Source organism: Arachis ipaensis, chromosome B08 (assembly GCF_000816755.2).
Source record: "Arachis ipaensis cultivar K30076 chromosome B08, Araip1.1, whole genome shotgun sequence".
Lineage (NCBI taxonomy): Eukaryota > Viridiplantae > Streptophyta > Magnoliopsida > Fabales > Fabaceae > Arachis > Arachis ipaensis.
In genome coordinates this window covers 20,302,910-20,320,021 of record NC_029792.2, presented here as the reverse complement: position 1 = coordinate 20,320,021, position 17,112 = coordinate 20,302,910, and the positions used below count along the sequence as shown (strand labels likewise).

Here is a 17,112-nt window from a genome sequence, read left to right as displayed (position 1 = left end):
TAATTAAAATGTTATATTGGCAAAAGTGGAAAGTGTTTATTAGTTTCATTGCTTATTGTAAATGAAAAGTATTTTTTAACACAATATGTCCATTACTTCTGTTTTTTTGTATTTATTCATTGGCCCCATAAATGATCATAAGCCAATATGATATAAGAGTAAATACCTCTAGAGGCCTGTAAAATCCAGCAATCTTAATATTTAAAAAATAAGTATAAAGGATAAACTAAAAAGATAATGGTTAAGAACTTCATTAGTTGGGCTAAGTAACAAAGAATTATTGGTTTTTGTTTAGAATTTGAGTTAGCTAGTTGGAAAAAGAATATGAAAATTGCTAAAGTAAAAGTTCTAGTTGTATTATGTTTACAAAGAATCCAAAGTATATATCTTTTTTTACCAATTAGCTAAAAATAGAAAAAAAGTAAAGAATAGTTGTATTGAGAAAGATAACCAGACAACACTCTTTTTAGCCAAAAAGTTAAGAGCCAAAAAGTTAAGATTTATTATTACACGGTAAATTTGCTCAAATAAGACACATAAAAATACATTATAGTTAAACAATAGTATAGTTCATGAGGCAATTGACAACATGTATGACAAAGTTTTGAAGAACTTCAACAATTAATTATCTTATTCTTGCAAGTTAAACTGGAGGGAGCTTTCTGACTTTAGTTGCTTGTTCAAATCCATATGCAATATCAATTAGCTTTGATTTTGATCCTTTCAAACTACCAAAATTTATTCCAAATAGGACACCCTTAGTATCATACCCTGCAGGCAAATTTATTCCTGGGAATCCTCCAATAGCAAGCACAGGTGCAACACTTGAACCAGGTGTTACCAATGCATCAGGTGTATAATCATCCATCAAGCCGTTGGTTTAGGATGAAAATAACCATCCACATACCTAGTAAAATGAACATCTAGTAAATTTCATTGTATCTACTTAAATCCAGTCTAAATTAAATAAACATCTACTTTGTTATGAAGAAAATCATTCACATACCCAGTAAAATGAACATCCAGCAAACGAATTGATAATGAAAATCAAGATCGACTAGTTCAGGAATGCAATGCAATATACATATTATAACTAAAGCCTATTCATAAGTAGATATATATACTTCCAATAAATCAATTAAACAGAAAATATGCATATGGTTGATCAAATATAAAATATAGCCAACTCAACTTATAAAAGAACTGAAGCATCAGAGAACTTTAACTGGAAGTTGAATTATTTATCCTTGTTACCAATTGCTAGAGAGAGAAGAAAACTATTGGGAAGAGATAACAAGGGCAAGAACTGGTGTATTAGTTAACTTTCACAGGGGGTTAATTCGATCAAATTACTGCTCTATCTGAGTTCCTAACATTACAGCATGGCAAATTGCCTCATGATCTTTTACCAAGAATCATGCAATCCTGTTTATATAAATATAAAATCCTCCAATTTCATAAATTATTGTGAAATTGACATGTCTAATGATTCGGAAATAATTAAGCAAAATGGATGGTTAGTAACAAGAAACTAATTTATTTTAAAACAATTTTTAGCCCACCAAAACCAATCAAATAGACAAAAATAGACTATATAGGGATGAGTTATGCCATAATTTCATCATATTACTTTAATATATCCAACTCCAAGAGAAAGTGATATTTTCTTAAATGGGACCTAAAATTCGAACATGACAAGTGCAGTAGTGGTCCAAGGTCTAATTACAAATGGTAGGCATCGATTGGATAGTATAGTACAAGGAGGTACTTGCACCTACACAGAATACACAAAGGAAGCAAGTGGCATAAAAGATCAGTAAATAGCTCAACTCATAATGCTTTCAGCTACCACAACTAAAATATGTGACTTAGGCTAGCATGTTTTACTGTAGCTTCTGATTAGAATTAGATCCCGCATTATGAATACACTGAGAATAATGATAATAAGAACTAAAATCCAGTAGTTCAGGGTTGAAGTTCTTTTAGCTCAACGCCCTCACACTCCTCTATGAATCAAGGGATAAGGTCAATGTAAATATGACAAATCAAGGGATACCGTGTGTAATATATCACCTAATCTCATTGGATGTTGGTGTAATTTACTATGAGAAGTTAGAATCTTGTTATAGCCATAAAATTATTTCAAATTTGGCAATGGATACAACATAATATGAGTGCCTTTGATAATGAATTCTCAAATTTTAATTTAATTCCAACAGAGATGCAAATGACAAGTGTGTCATGGCAGTCTCAGAAAAAGTGTTAGGACTGCTAATTATGGAATTCACTTTCAAATCAAGAAGTAGCTCTGCAGATTTTTAGGACTGTTAAATATTTGAAAGGTCAGACAAATAACTTTATAAAACCTAGTTTTGATGATTAAATATAGTACCTATATAACACTAAGCATGTTCATTGGATGATCACCAGCAAAAGGAAAACCATTTTGTTTAAAATAAGCTAGTTTGTTACAAAACCTGACATGAAAAACGTACCTGAAGTAAAGTTTGTTGCAAAGTTTTAAAGTTTATTTCTACTGTGTAGGCACATTTATTCCTGGAAATCCTCCAATAGCAAGCACAGATGCAACACTTGAACTAGGTGTTGCCAATGCATTAGGTTTATAATCATCCATAAAGCTGTTAGTTTAGAATGAAAATAACTATCTACATACCTAGTATAATGAACATCCAATGAAAATCAACCATTCGTATACGTAGTAAAGTAATCATCCAATGAAAATAATCATCTACATGTTGAATCATTATTGTACTAACTAAGCCAAAATTTGACAAAATTTTGAATGCTGAAATAGAAAAACCAAGTAAACCAGCAACAGCAACAATGGAGTTCTTCGATATGAAAAATCAAACAACTAAGTAGATTGATTGCATGTACAACTAACAGCAACATAAACATTATTCATTGCATTATAAAATCTACCCACTAACCTCCCGTAGATCCTTGGCGACGCAAGGTTCTTGTGGGTCGCAACAACAACGTCGTTGACGTAAAGGGGTTTGGACGGAGGATGGAGGACGCAGGGCACGCACACAGGGTTCTCGGTTCTGGCGCCTAGTCGATCAGCGACCTAGCCTTGTGCGATGTGCAATCCAGTCGACGTTGAGGCCCACCAGTTTAGTGCACTCGATTATCGCAACAGAAGCACCGGGGGGCCATCGAACCTGCTGCTGCCGGCGAGGGAAGTTGTGCGCGTAGAGGGGTGAGCAATCGCGGGCAGATAGGTGTTGAGGGAGATGCAGATTCAGTTGGCGCCGTTGCGGTGGAATGGTTGTCGGAGGTCGCGAGGGTGGGGGTGAGAGGTGTGCCATCTGTTCACAAAGAATGCATAGGGTAAAGGTTGAAATAAGGATTGGATGGTTAAAATTAATGTGAAACCAAAGGGTTTTGTGACATTAGGGTAAAAAATGGATCCATTTTTAATTTTAATTTAAATTGTGCCAAATAAATAATCCATTGTAGACATTGTAAAGATATTTCATTAGCTTCCTAGTGGGATTCAATTAAACATTATATTATCTAATAAATTATAGATATGTATTTATTGCTAGTTGACAGCAATTAACTGTATTTTTATTAATTACCTAACAAAATTATTTTCACTTTCCTCTCGCTTTCATTCCCAGGAAATATCCCTTGTGTCTTTCTTTTTCGTAAGTTTTAATTTTTGTAATGCATGTCCCTAATTAGGGTTTCTCTCGTGAGTTGACCTACCCCTACCATATTCCCATTGAAACCTTTTGACTCATTATTTTTTTCCCTTTTTTTCTCCTTTTCTTATCATTGAATACCTCATCTCGTGGGTGTTTCTTGCTTACTATCCTCTCATTATTGTTGTTGTGGGGTTAGTTCAATTAGTGTGGTTTTCGGCGATTGAATAAGAGATCAAGAACAACTATATTCTTTAATAATCGTGTGCAAGTTTTATTATTGGGTTAGCTCATATTATTCAACCCTATTGAATCTTGTTAGAAATAAGAGACTAAACTGGAGAAAGGATTTGTGTATTATTGAGTGTATTCAAGTTGTCTGGAATGATACAATATAAAAGGGTATTTATATGTGCTATGAGAATCGTAATAATAAAGACATAATATTCTATAATAAATATTCAGATATACTAAATAATTCTAATGAATGCTAATTGATCCTAATATATTCTGACACCCCCCTCAAACTCAAGTGACAACTTGAGTTTGAAACTTATTTAAAACAACGAAATAAAAAAAATGAATAAACTGATAGAACAGGTGTAGACGAAACTGTAGGAAAAAAGTGCAGATGGAACTGCCGCTGTCTGAAGGAAGTGTTGACAGAACTGTCGAAAGGAAGCACAGATGGAACTGCCGCTATCTGAAGAAAGGGCAGTCGAAACTGCCACAAGAAAACACAGATGGAACTACTGGAAGAGTGGCCAACTACCGAAAAACTGTTGAAAAGATGGCGAACTGCCAAAAAACTGCTGAAAAAGTGACAAAGTGTAAAGAGATGGCAAACTATCGGAAGGTGACGAAAAATATATGGTTTCTCTATGAGAATAAGTAAGTAGTGAACGAGCTAATCAGTTAGGTGAGAAAGCATCAAACCATTGACAAAAGAGAAGGAAAAAAATAGCACGAAAGAGAAATATGAAAAATACGGTGATTTCACCAGAAGAAAAATAACATTGTTAGAAACAATAGACTAAATTGGAGAAGGAATTTGTGTATTATTGAGTTGTATTGAAAAGTACAATGTACAAGGGGTATATATAGCTGCTAGAAGAATCAAAATAATAAAAGTATAGAATCCTACAATTAATATACAGATATGCATTATAAACATAAATAATACTAATTGATCTAAATTGATTCTAATGATTCTCTAACATCCTCCCTCAAACTCAAGTGGGAGCTAAGGATACCATCTTGAATTCGGATAACAGAGTCCAAAAATGAGTCGGATGATGAGCTTTTGTGAAGATACCAGCTGTCTAATCCAGTGTTCCAACAGCGATGAGACGAACAACATTAATAAGGATATATTGCCGAACAAAGTGACAATCAATCTCAATGTGTTTGGTGCGTTCATGAAATACGTCATTATGGGCAATCTGAATAGCACTATGGTTGTTAAAAAACATCAGTAGGGGACGACTGAGGAGCACCTAAATCTTCAAGAAGCCAATAAATCGAGACAACCTTAGCAGTGGTGTCAGTGAGAGCACGGTATTCAGCTTCTGTGCTTGATCGAGTAGTGAACATTTGCTTCTTAGCACACTAAGAAATGAGAGCGTCGCCAAGAAATAAACAGTAACCAGTAGTAGAACGACAATCAATGGGATCACCAACCCAATCAGTATCTAAGTATGCCTGAAGGAACAAAGATGAATGGGCAGGAAAATAAAGGCCATGAAATAGGGTGCCTTTGATGTAGCGAAGAACTGCCGCATAGTGAGTAGTACGAGGAGCTGACAAGAACTGGCTAAGTACATGAACGGGATAGGCGATGTCTGGTTGGGTGACAGTCAAGTAGACGAGACCTCTAACTAACTGTTGATAGATAGTAGGATTATCCAAAACAATGCCATCCATAGGGGTAAATCGAACATTAGGCTCAAGGAGAGTAGACTAAGTGCGACTATCTGTAATCCCGGTGCGAGCAAGAAGATCTGAAGCATACTTAGCTTGAGAGAGATAGACGCCATCATCTGTGGATATGACCTCGAGACCAAGAAAATAACTGAGAGAGCCAAGATCTTTCATCTCAAAGGTACGGTGAAGGGAGGCTTTGAGATCAGAGATACCATCAACATCATCTCCAGTAATGATCATGTCATCAACATACAAAAGCAGAAGAACAACTCCACGTTCACTTTTATGAATAAAAAGCACATTCTCATGAGGGCTGCAAGTGAAACCGAGATTGCAGATAGTGGTACTGAACTTTTAAAACCATTCACGAGGAGCTTGCTTAAGACCATAAAGTGCCTTGTGAAGGATATAGACTTTGCTAGAATGACAAGGATAACCTGGAGGTGGTTTCATATAGACCTTCTTTTTCAAATCTCCATTAAGAAATGCATTCTTCACGTCCATCTGACTGATAGACCTTTTTTTACCGCAGTAATGGCAAGAAAATCTTGAACAGATGTGAGATGAGCAACAGGAGCAAAAGTCTCATCATAATCAATACCATACTCTTGTGTACAACCTTAAGCAACTAAGCATGCCTTATAATGGTCAATAGAGCCATCAGAGTGATTCTTGATCTTGTATACCCATCTACTGCCCACAACTTCCTGATTAGAAGGAAGATCAACCAAATCCCAAGTGTGTATTTTTTCAAGTGCCTGTATTTCTTTCTACATTGCTAGTTGCCAATTTAGATTTGTGGAGGCTTCTTTGAATGACTTAGGTTTATGTTGATGAAGAATAGTAAAAAAATAATGATAATCAAGAAGATGAGGAGGTGGATCTCTTACCCTAGAAGAACGAATGGAAGGAGGAGGCATGACGGTAGGAGTAGGATTGTCGTCTAGTCTGGAATCATCGGGAGACAGAGAAGGCAGAGGAGTAGGAGGCTGTAGAGAGTAACCGAGATAGAACCTGTAGAATCATCACTAGGAAAAAAGTCAACATTGGGGTTAGTGAAGAAAGGTGACTGGGTAGGAGGAATGGACTCAAAGGAGCAAAATCGAGAAAACATGTAATGTTCCCAAAAGACAACATGACTAGATATACGAATACTTTTAGAGAGAGGATCTCAACAATGATAACCCTTGTGTTCAGTGCCATAACCAAGGAAACAACACATGCGGGCTCGAGGTTCAAGTTTACTATGTTCATGAGGCTGAAGAAGAACGAAACAGACACAACCGAAAACTCGAAGAGAACTATAATCTGGAGAGGTATGATAAAGATGCTCAAAGGGAGTATCATTACCAAGAACAGAAGAAGGAAGTCTATTGATAACATGAACAGCAGTAAGAACAGCTTCACCCCAAGTACGCCCAGGACATGACGAAGAAAGAAGCATTGCACGAACAGACTCAATAATGTGACGGTGTTTGCGTTCAGCTCGGCCATTTTGTTGAGAGGTACCATGGCAAGAAAACTCAGACAAAGTACCCTGTTCTGCAAGAAAGGCTAAAAGTTTGGAATCACGGTATTCCATAGCATTATCGTATCGAAAAACCTTAATGACTTTGGAAAACTGAGTTTTAATCATAGTGGCAAAGTTAATATAAATCTGAGGTAACTCATGGCGATTACTCATCAAATAAACCCAAGTAAAGTGTGAATAATCATCAACAAACACTACAACAATTCCAGCATTTTACGGCAGTTTCTGGATCCATTTTGCGGCGGTCAAACCAAACGCTGGAAGATAGGGTGCGGGTAAACAGTTAGTGGTGGTTTTTGCTAACTGCTGGAATAACCGCCGCGTAATAAAAATGGTATTGCGGCGGTTACAAACCACCACTAAATGGCAATGAGCTGAAAATGACGTTTGTTTTGTGACGGTTGAAAACCGCTGCTAAATGCCAGGAAACACACAATATGTTTTTTATTCTTTTGCCTCTTTTAAAATAGTATGTTTATTCGACTTTAATTTATTAGTTACCGATTAATTTAAAGAACTTCCAACTAAATAAAACAAGCAAATAACATAACAAACTAAATTATATATATGCAAACATAACTTATATAAAGAGATTGTCATAAGTGAAAGATTCAATATAAAGTAAAATTTGACAATTTAAAGAAAATAAACATAAAACACTAAACCAACTTAAATTCAATAGTCTCTAATAATATTGATTGAAAGTCAATTTTTTTGTTGTGCATGACAAGGTCGGTGTACTGTCCAAATCATCCAGTGCTGTAGCAATGTCAGCTGGCAAATTGCCTCCTTGCTGTTGGATTATATATCCCAAAACCCTCCCCATCGACTATCTCTTCGCCTACTCTTCTTCTATCTTAGCAGTTAATTCTGCAATCCTCCTCTCATACTATTCATTTTGCGCACCAGAACTCGACAATTGTCCAGCAGCGTTACCAAATACTTGGGTGGGACATGGTCCAGCACCTAAGGCACGAACTCATCTTGCGTGCTCTTTTCCAAGAACTTGTGCTAGTGAATCATTTTGTGAAAGGTGTTTAGAGGATTCATCCTGCCTCTCAACATTCGCAATTGCTTCCTACAAATATATAAGAAATTGGAAAGGCATGATTTAACATTAGCACGATATATACAGTAATCTAATTTCAAAAATTTCAGACGTTACTTACACTGACAACACGCGCATCGGGATGGATATACGAGCCATTTTTTTCTTATGAGTGATGATAAATAACTCTCCTCTACCAATGGGCCTTTCTTGTTCTTTCTCCTATATCATTGATATCGACACAATTTTGTAAATAACAACACCATATTCAGGAAGATTAATCAAAAGCTCAATACAAATAATTACTTATTACCACTTCGTCTTTTTTTCTTGCCAATGTTTTGGATCTCCCAGTATGTGTGTAAAGTTGCTTGCTCTGATTTAAAGTGTTTTATTTACACTTTTTCTATGAACAAATTACAGAACAAATATAAATGAGAAAGGGATATTGAATATAAAATGTAAGGGGTATAATATGTATACACATGTATGTTTTTGTGGAAATAATAAAAAATACTAAGGCTTACCTTTGTTTCTTCCTTCTGGCGATATTCAAAGAACCCTTTCCATTCATTTTCTTCTATTCCCGACGGGCGATGCTCAAGATTTTGCTCAAAAGTCCTTGTTTCTTTGTAACACTTATGATACAAGTTGTGTCTTGTATCCTTCCAGAGCTTTCCTATCCTTTGCATAATTCCGCGCTTTATTTTTCTTCTGGCATTGTTCTCAAAGTGAAAGACCCTCTACAATTAGTTGCCATTATCATTAACCAAAACCAACTAACAAGCATAAGACTCATAATTTGAAGAATATCCACAACCATTACAGACTACTTTAAACTGAAAAAATATAACACTCAAATCCAGTACAAGAAGTCGCAGTTACGTATAATATAGAAATGCTGATATAAACATGTGAAAAATAAAATATGAAAACTTAACCAGCAATTTCATTTACCCAAGCAAAAGTTCTTACACAAAAAACAAAATTGAATACTAAATTTGCTTAATATGTTAATGCTTAAAGATGTACCTTAACGATGTCATATGCATGTTCCTTCTTGGCTTTGTTCACGTGCTTCTAACTCTCTTCACATATGGGAAAGTTTGAATAATCAGCACCCAAACTCCCTAAGAAACCACTGAATAGTCCAGCTGCTTGACCAATTGGTTACAACTCTTTATTAAATGGGAGTATTATCTTTGTAGTGGGAGGAGGTGCTATAGGCTCCTTAACGCTCAGCCTAGCCCCTTTTCTCACGCCATCCTCTAAGAAGTGTATGGAAAAAAAAATTACTATCTAATAATTGCACAAAAGGTAAATAGAAGTAAATGACTTCGAAATAACTATTGACAAAAACAGAAGAAAAAAAATATACCGATAATAGTAACATTCCAGTAATGTGTATCTTTGCGTTTCTCATCGTTGTTCGGACCTTCGCCTTCTTGGGCAGCAAACAAGTCGTCAATGTGGTCCTCAAACGACGGAACTTCATTCGCCTCTGGGTTGTAATCCTCATTCTCTAATTCATGATCAGCCACTTCATCGCGATGCCGCGTCTCTGTGCGTTCTGTGGAATTTTGAGGGTCATCAGCTATAGTTGACGGCGCAAGCCTTTTATCATTGCACGGTGCACGAAATGGTTCATTGATACGGGAAGCTGGAGCTCTATTAGATGAAGACGAAAATGGTGGAGCTCTATCACGTGGTTGGCCACGGGATATTTGAGCTCCTCTAGTCATGGATCCAACCTTAAGGCAATATGAAATCATTTAGAATTATATTGAACAAAAAGATTTAAAACGGTAACTGACCCTACGGTACATATAGCAGCGGTTCTAGTAAAACTGCCGCTAAATGCCAGGCTGATTGCAGCTCCAACCCCTAAACGCCGTGATATGCGCCGTAGGTTGTCATTTTGTAGCGGTTTTATAGAACCGCTACAAAATTTCCGTCACTATCTGCCGAAATTGTCGTATTGAAAAATGATGAAGTATCGAGCTTCTTCCATAGAAGCGGTGGGAGCGTAGCCCCAAACATCAAAGCGGAAAAGATCAAAAGGAGAACATGCAAGAGAGGAATTATTGTAAAACGATAAAGCCAGTTGTTTGGCAGTTTGACAAGAAACACAATCAAAAGACAAATTATGAACCTGACCCAAAATACCCTGAGATATAAGAGGACGCAATTTACCCAAGGAGATGTGGGCAAGACATTGATGCCATAAGTGAAGGATAGATGGAGAAGAAACAGCACAGAGATTTGGCACAAAAAGAATATGAAGATTCTCGAGTTTAGACAACCTTCCGACCTTACGTCCAGTCCCGATGATTTGTCCTGTTCGACGATCCTGTACACGACAACCAGAAATAGAAAAATTGACATCAAAACTGAGATCAACAAGTTGACTAACAAAAATAAGATTAAAGTTCAATTTGGGAATATAATAAATATCAGGAATATTAAGATTTGACTGGGAAATAGAACCCTTGTGGGTTGCGTGCAAGAGGGAACCATTAGCAATATTGACAGAAGGTGCATTTGTAGTTGGTAGACAAAGATGAGAAAAGATAACGCAAAGAAAACATATGATTAAAGCAACCGGAGTCAAAATACCATTTAGAATTACCTGGAGGAGTCGAAAAAGCAGCAGGAGTATTACCAAAAAGGGTGAGAAGATGCTTAAGAAGAGATGCAATATCAGATAGAGAGATAGGAGTAGAGGTGGTAGATGCAGTAGTAGTAGCAACGGGAGAAGTAGACACATTCTTGGAGAAGTTGGGATGAGAATGATACTTAAATTGATTAGGACGTGGTGGGCAAGTAGGATAGGTGGTAATCAAATGTCTCGAGAGCTTGTAGTAGTGGTAGAATAGTTGTGGACAATTGTAACAAATGTGACTTTTCTGTTGACATGTGCAACATTCAACAGAAGGACAGTTTTAGAAGAGGTGCCCAGAACGGTTATAGTTACAACAGAATTGACTCTTTCTATCTATGGTAGCAAAAACATCTGAGTTTTCCATAATAGTAGATACAAAGATCAAAGAAGGGAGAGAAAACTACGAATTCGGAGCTGAAAATGAAAAAACAGACGGCAAAATCATAAAGAGCACACCAAAAAACCTTAGGGAGGACCCTATTGTCTGACATGTCAGTTGCCACGTCAGATTCCATGTCACCAGCTACGCTAGTAGGAAAGGTGACACGTGGCGACATCTTAGTAGAGAAGGAAAGCCATGCCAACGCTAAAGGTGGCTGGAGGTGTGGATTCTGCGACACGTGGTGCGCTCTGGACCGTTTGATCTTTGCTGAAGATCGAACGGTACCGAGGGCGCGGCCTAGTTGAGGCGTTGCTTCGGCGACACGTGGGATGTAAATCCCGTTAAATTAGTAAATAATTAGTCAATAAATTAAATTTTAATAAATAAAATTATAAATGTGAATATTATATTAAATTAGGATAGAGCTCATCAAAACGAGAATTTTAACACTAATTTCAAAGAATTCGGCCCAAGATTGGACCAAATAGGCCAGACCGGTTGAACCAGGCCCAAACCAGGTCTGTGGGCCCAACTGGCCTAACACTTAAATGAAACGAGGCTCTTCTTTCTCCCCACTTCAGCAAAGAGCTCACTGAAAGCACAAATAAGGGAGAGAAGAAAACCAAATTCCCTAACCCTTACGTTACTTCAAATTACCGTATCTCCTCCATCCGAGCTTCGATCGCCGCACCGTTTGTGGCCACGTGACCACCGTGTCGAGCTCTACGATTCTACCAGAACAATTTCATAGGTAAGCCACTTTATTACTCTTAGCCTCTCCTTCCCCTAATTTTCAAAAATTATGTAGTGGTGTTGAATTTCTTTGCTTTTTGATGTATTAGGATCCAATTAGCTTGAGGAAACATTCACTCTTGCTTATACGAAGCTTGGGTAAGGTGAGGATACCATAACTCTATCTAGTTTCTGAATTTGTGCATTGGATATTGAGTTTGGGTGTATATGTGTTGTATATTTGTATTAGGTGGTGTGTATGTAATTGGAACTTGAAATTGTGGACATTGGAGGCTTTGGATTGGTGCCAAGGCTTGGTGATTTTGGATAAGTAAAGCTGTATGTGTGTCTTTGGTGTTTTGCTTTGATCAATACATGGAAATCGGCTAAGGTATGGTTTAGGTTTCACATATTTAATATATAATATTCTGTGAAAACTTATGCTAGAGAACCATAGGATAGGTTGGAATGATTGTGTATGTTGGATACTTAGTATTAATAACATTGATTGGTAATATAAATTATGTATGTGTTGGTGATATTGTTGGTAAGTTGGTGGTAATGATTGTATATGTATGTATGGCAAAATAGTGGTGATTTTGTTGTTGGAAGTATGGAATTTTGTTAATTGGTGATAATGATTGTTTATGGATAGCAGAGTGATTTGGAGATGTTGTAAGTTGTGGCTGTGCTGGGTGTAGGCAAAGGAAGTGGATATTGAAATTTGTTTAAAGAAAATTGAGGTTTTTGAAGTGTAATGAAAATTGGCTTTTGGCTGGATTTCAACAAGCTATAACTTGACCTCTGGACCCCCAAATGGTTCAAACTTATTTTGATGAAAATTTGGGTTCGTGAAGTTTATACCGTTCAAAGAACGGATGAAAAACGATTTAAAATGATTAAGTTATGCCCGTCGGAAGTTTTGGTTTGGAATAGAAAAATTCTGCAACTTTCTAACTTAATCAGATTTTTGGGAAAACGTACGCCCACGCGTACGCGTGGCCCACGCATACACATGGCATGGAATTTTTGAATGACTTCTTTATATGCGTATGCGAGTAGACGTATGCGTACGCGTGATGGACCAGCATGCACGTCTACGCGTACGCGTACGCATGATGAGGGATGCACGCGCGAGCTGCCTTTTTATACTCCCACGCGTATGCGTGAGCCGCACATACGCGTGGCTTCTATTCCAGCATATATGATTTTTCTGAGTTTTAAACCTAATTTTAAAATTCTAAACCTCTATTTTCACTCTTCCAGTCACAAATGATAGTAACAAGCCTAGTAACTAGATGAAGTTAGGAAATAGAGATAACTTGGAGGTAAAGTAAAGTTGAAAAGGTAATGAATTGAATATGAAATGTTATAAATGATTATGTATAATACTTCGCTTAAGCAATCAAATGAGCTGAGATACAAGGTTTCCTGGGTAATGTACCATGGCTTGCCACCACGAGTACTAGGTCGAAACTCGATACTCTGTTGACTCTACGTCGTAAGGGTGACCGGGCACGTATAAATCCCCAAGAATGGTACCCTCATTGAGAAATTGATATTTATATATGAGAAAAAGCTATGCATAGACTCTTGGGGATGCGTGACGAGGGACAGTCCAAGGTTTTAGCAAACCGAACTTGTCGGGTTGGCTTGATAACCGACAGATGAGACTCATCAGCCATAGGACAGGCATACATCATGTGCATATTACTTGAATTTACTTGTTTGTGCATTAATTGGGTGTGACTAAATGTATTTCTATGCTAATTATATATCTGTTATCTGCAGTAATTGTACCTTTTTGTGCTTGCTTTCATATGCTTATTTGTCCGTGATATGTTGTCGGAAATGGAGGTATGGAGGAAAGGAGGTAAAACCTAGAGTTAAGATTAAGTTAAGTTAGATTTAATTACTCTTAGAAGACCACCTTTTATGGCTTTTGTTTAATACTTTAAGCTTTATGGTCTTGCATTCCCAGGACCTTATATCTTATATGCATGGCACTTTTACCATGCTGAGAACCTTTGGTTCTCACCCTATACTGTGTTGTTATTTTTTAGATGCAGGTCGAGAGGCACCTCGTCACTACAAGAAAAAAGGCCTATGGCCATGCTTTTTTCTTGCTACGCTTTAAAAGCGTCGCCAAAAGTGGTCAATGGCCACGATTTTTTTAGGGTGGCGATTAAATAGAGATTTGGCTATATTTTTTCTTGCTACGCTTTAAAAGCGTGGCAAAAGGTGTCAATGACCACGCTTTTATGAGGGTGGCAACTGATTCGAGATTTGACCACGATTTTTTTGCCACGCTTAAAAAGTGTAGCCATAGAGAAAAACAGGCACGCTTTTAAAGCGTGGCAACAGAATTTTGTTATTGGGACGTTTTAAAAGCGTGGCCGTTTCTTACTACTATTTTAGCACGCTTCAAAAGCGTGGCAAAAAATATTCAACTAAAAAGAAAATTACAAACTTGTCCCTTAGCTTGCTTCGAAATTCTAAGTTACAATAATTTACACATTACTCTTCCAGACTTGGTCTTCATTGTTACAATTGCCCTAGCTCAATTCAGAAAGCCCTCCATGAAGATGAACACCCATGATTAACCCTAACACTGTCTTCATTGTGCCTCACCGTACCATAACCCTCTCTTCATTGTGCCTCACGAAGAACCCCTAACCACGACGAAGAACCCCAATCGAAGAACCCCTAACCGCGACGAAGAACCCCTAACAGCACTCTGTGAAGAACGTCGTCAGTCGTCGGTGCTCGCAATGCCTTCGTCGAAGAACCCTTAACCCTCAAGCTCACCGAGTCTCACCCTTCGTCGTCAGTCTTCTCTCTTTTCTTGCCACTCTCACCCTCAAGTTCACTGAGTCTCACCTCTCACGGCTGGTCTCGCCGTCGACCTCTCTCTATCTCTCTGGTATATCACTTTTCTTGCGGGTGTTTCAAACTCAAGTTTATCGCACTCTGCCACCGTCGCTGCTCTATCGCAAGCTCTGCTTCAGCCATCACTACTTCCTTCGCTGTAAGTTGGTCCCTGGGCAGGTGGTGGTAGGAATTTCAAGGTCCTTATGTAAGTGTCTTTTGCGCATTTATGCTTACAATTTATTAGTAAGAAAATAATTTGAATCTCTTACATGAAATTCTGATTAGGAGGTGCTATAATGTTACTATGAGTTTCTCATTACTTAACCCGTTTTCATAGCCATTAATAAAATCTGAAAGATAGCCTTAATGAGTGTTGTCTTCTGCATTTAGTGTTGTCTTCTATTTGGGTGCTGATTGTACTTTTCTGTATTGGTGGCATTGAGGTAATGTGAAATCATCCTCCTTTGGCATCCTGGACAAATGCAATGCAAAGATAAAGTCATTCACATTATATTATGATGATAGCAATTGAGTCACTGATGTAACAATTAACCGAAATCAGACCTCAAAAGCATGCAACCTTTTGTGTATAAAGCAACAGAGTAAAAACAAAAACAATTTAAATTCAAATTGACTTGGGTAACATGGTTAAGAGAATCACTGAATCAATAATCTATATCTTTAATACATTTTGTAAGGTCTTGTACTATAAATGCTGTTCTAGCCTTGTAGGTATAGTAAAAATTTCTCTGTCAATTTTATATATTCTTCTTGGTATAGCTTTAATGTAACTTGCACTTGAATGTTGTCCAGATTGCTATTATCAAATACAATCCAAGTAGAAAGTAATAAAGGAAATATTTAAGGAGAAAATAAAAAAAATCATCTTTTATGCCTCCAATTTTTACAAATAAAGGGTAATGCAATTGGAAACGAAGTTACCTTGCTTTCCCTTTTCTTTCCCTTCTTGGATGTTACTTTTATTTCTTTCTTTCTTTCTTTATTAGCTATCCTTTTAGTTGGAAATAATGTCTTAATTCTGTGTTTGACAATGAAAAGTCATTATACACTCATAAAATTAATTTAGGTTTTAAGTTAATTTAAGTTAATTTAGGTTTGAATAGAGTAGTAACTCGTAAATAATGAGAATAATGTAATTTTACATTGCAAGTGAGTTTGAATGGTTCTGGAGTTGTGGCTTCATCAGTTCCCAGTTCATCAGAATTTATTTGTATAATTATACTATCCATATATGTATTAGCAGCTGGAACTTTGAGGTATGTCCTATTTTCTAATTCTGGAAGGCATAAATTCTACTCTTTGAATTTTTGGTAAAGCTGAGCTGAGATTGTGGAAAATAGTATAATACTTACTCTGGAACTGATTGTTAATTAGTTCTTATTTATTCTCGTTCTATCTAACAGTGAATGTTTTTGGTTTAATTTTGGATATCCGTAATAGAGGAACTGGCTATCTACTTTGGTTCAATCATCTTATTGACATGAAGCAATTTAATCAAAGGGGTCAAGACTTTTTCATCAAAGTCCTTAGCTCAGAGTTAGGTTGCTGTTTTTTCATCCTTCATCTCTTTTTCCATTTTGATTTCTTGTGAAATATGTAAATTAGCTAGTTAGGATTTATCCTCGCTGCCTCGAGAAGTTTTTAGCTTTTCAAATTCGTTATTAAAAAGAAAGGTAAGTTATTAGTAAAGTAGGTTATAAGGGGATTTACAGAATTTCAGTAATGTAAAGTTTTTTGAATATGAGCAGCAAGAGAATTGAACAAAATTGAATGGAACTTTTGCTACTGAATAATATTGAAGTATATTGAAGGTCAATGTTTATATAGCCTCTGAATTATTAAAATTTGAATTGTTGTGTTATATCTGAATAAACCTAACTTTATAATTGCATAAATTTCTAGTAATTTTGAATTGGTGCCATTAGAATGCTTTTTGTAAGTAGAAGTAGTGTTACTTATATGAAAAACTCTTACACTTATCTTAAATCACATACAGTATTAGCTAAATCCAAATTGTTATTATTTACTTTTAAAATACCTAATAAGTTCTCTTCAACACATATTCATCATATATATATGCATTAAATTGCGCTATTGCGTGTTGACGGTTGAGTGCATATTATGTTCATATATAGTATTGTGAATTAATTTTGATGCTTTGATTAATTACTAGGTCAATGTACTAGGCTTTATGAAAAGAGAATTGATTATTAGGACAATTATATATGCCTAGGTAATTTATATCATGCCGAGTGTTTTTTGCATGTTTTG

General features: G+C 36.5%; 1 long non-coding RNA gene across 1 annotated transcript; it reads left to right on the top strand.

The window, feature by feature from the left end:
* Positions 14,468-16,657, top strand: LOC110265801. Its single transcript, XR_002352131.1, has 2 exons — positions 14,468-16,097; positions 16,282-16,657. It is a non-coding gene; the product is annotated as an uncharacterized LOC110265801 (long non-coding RNA).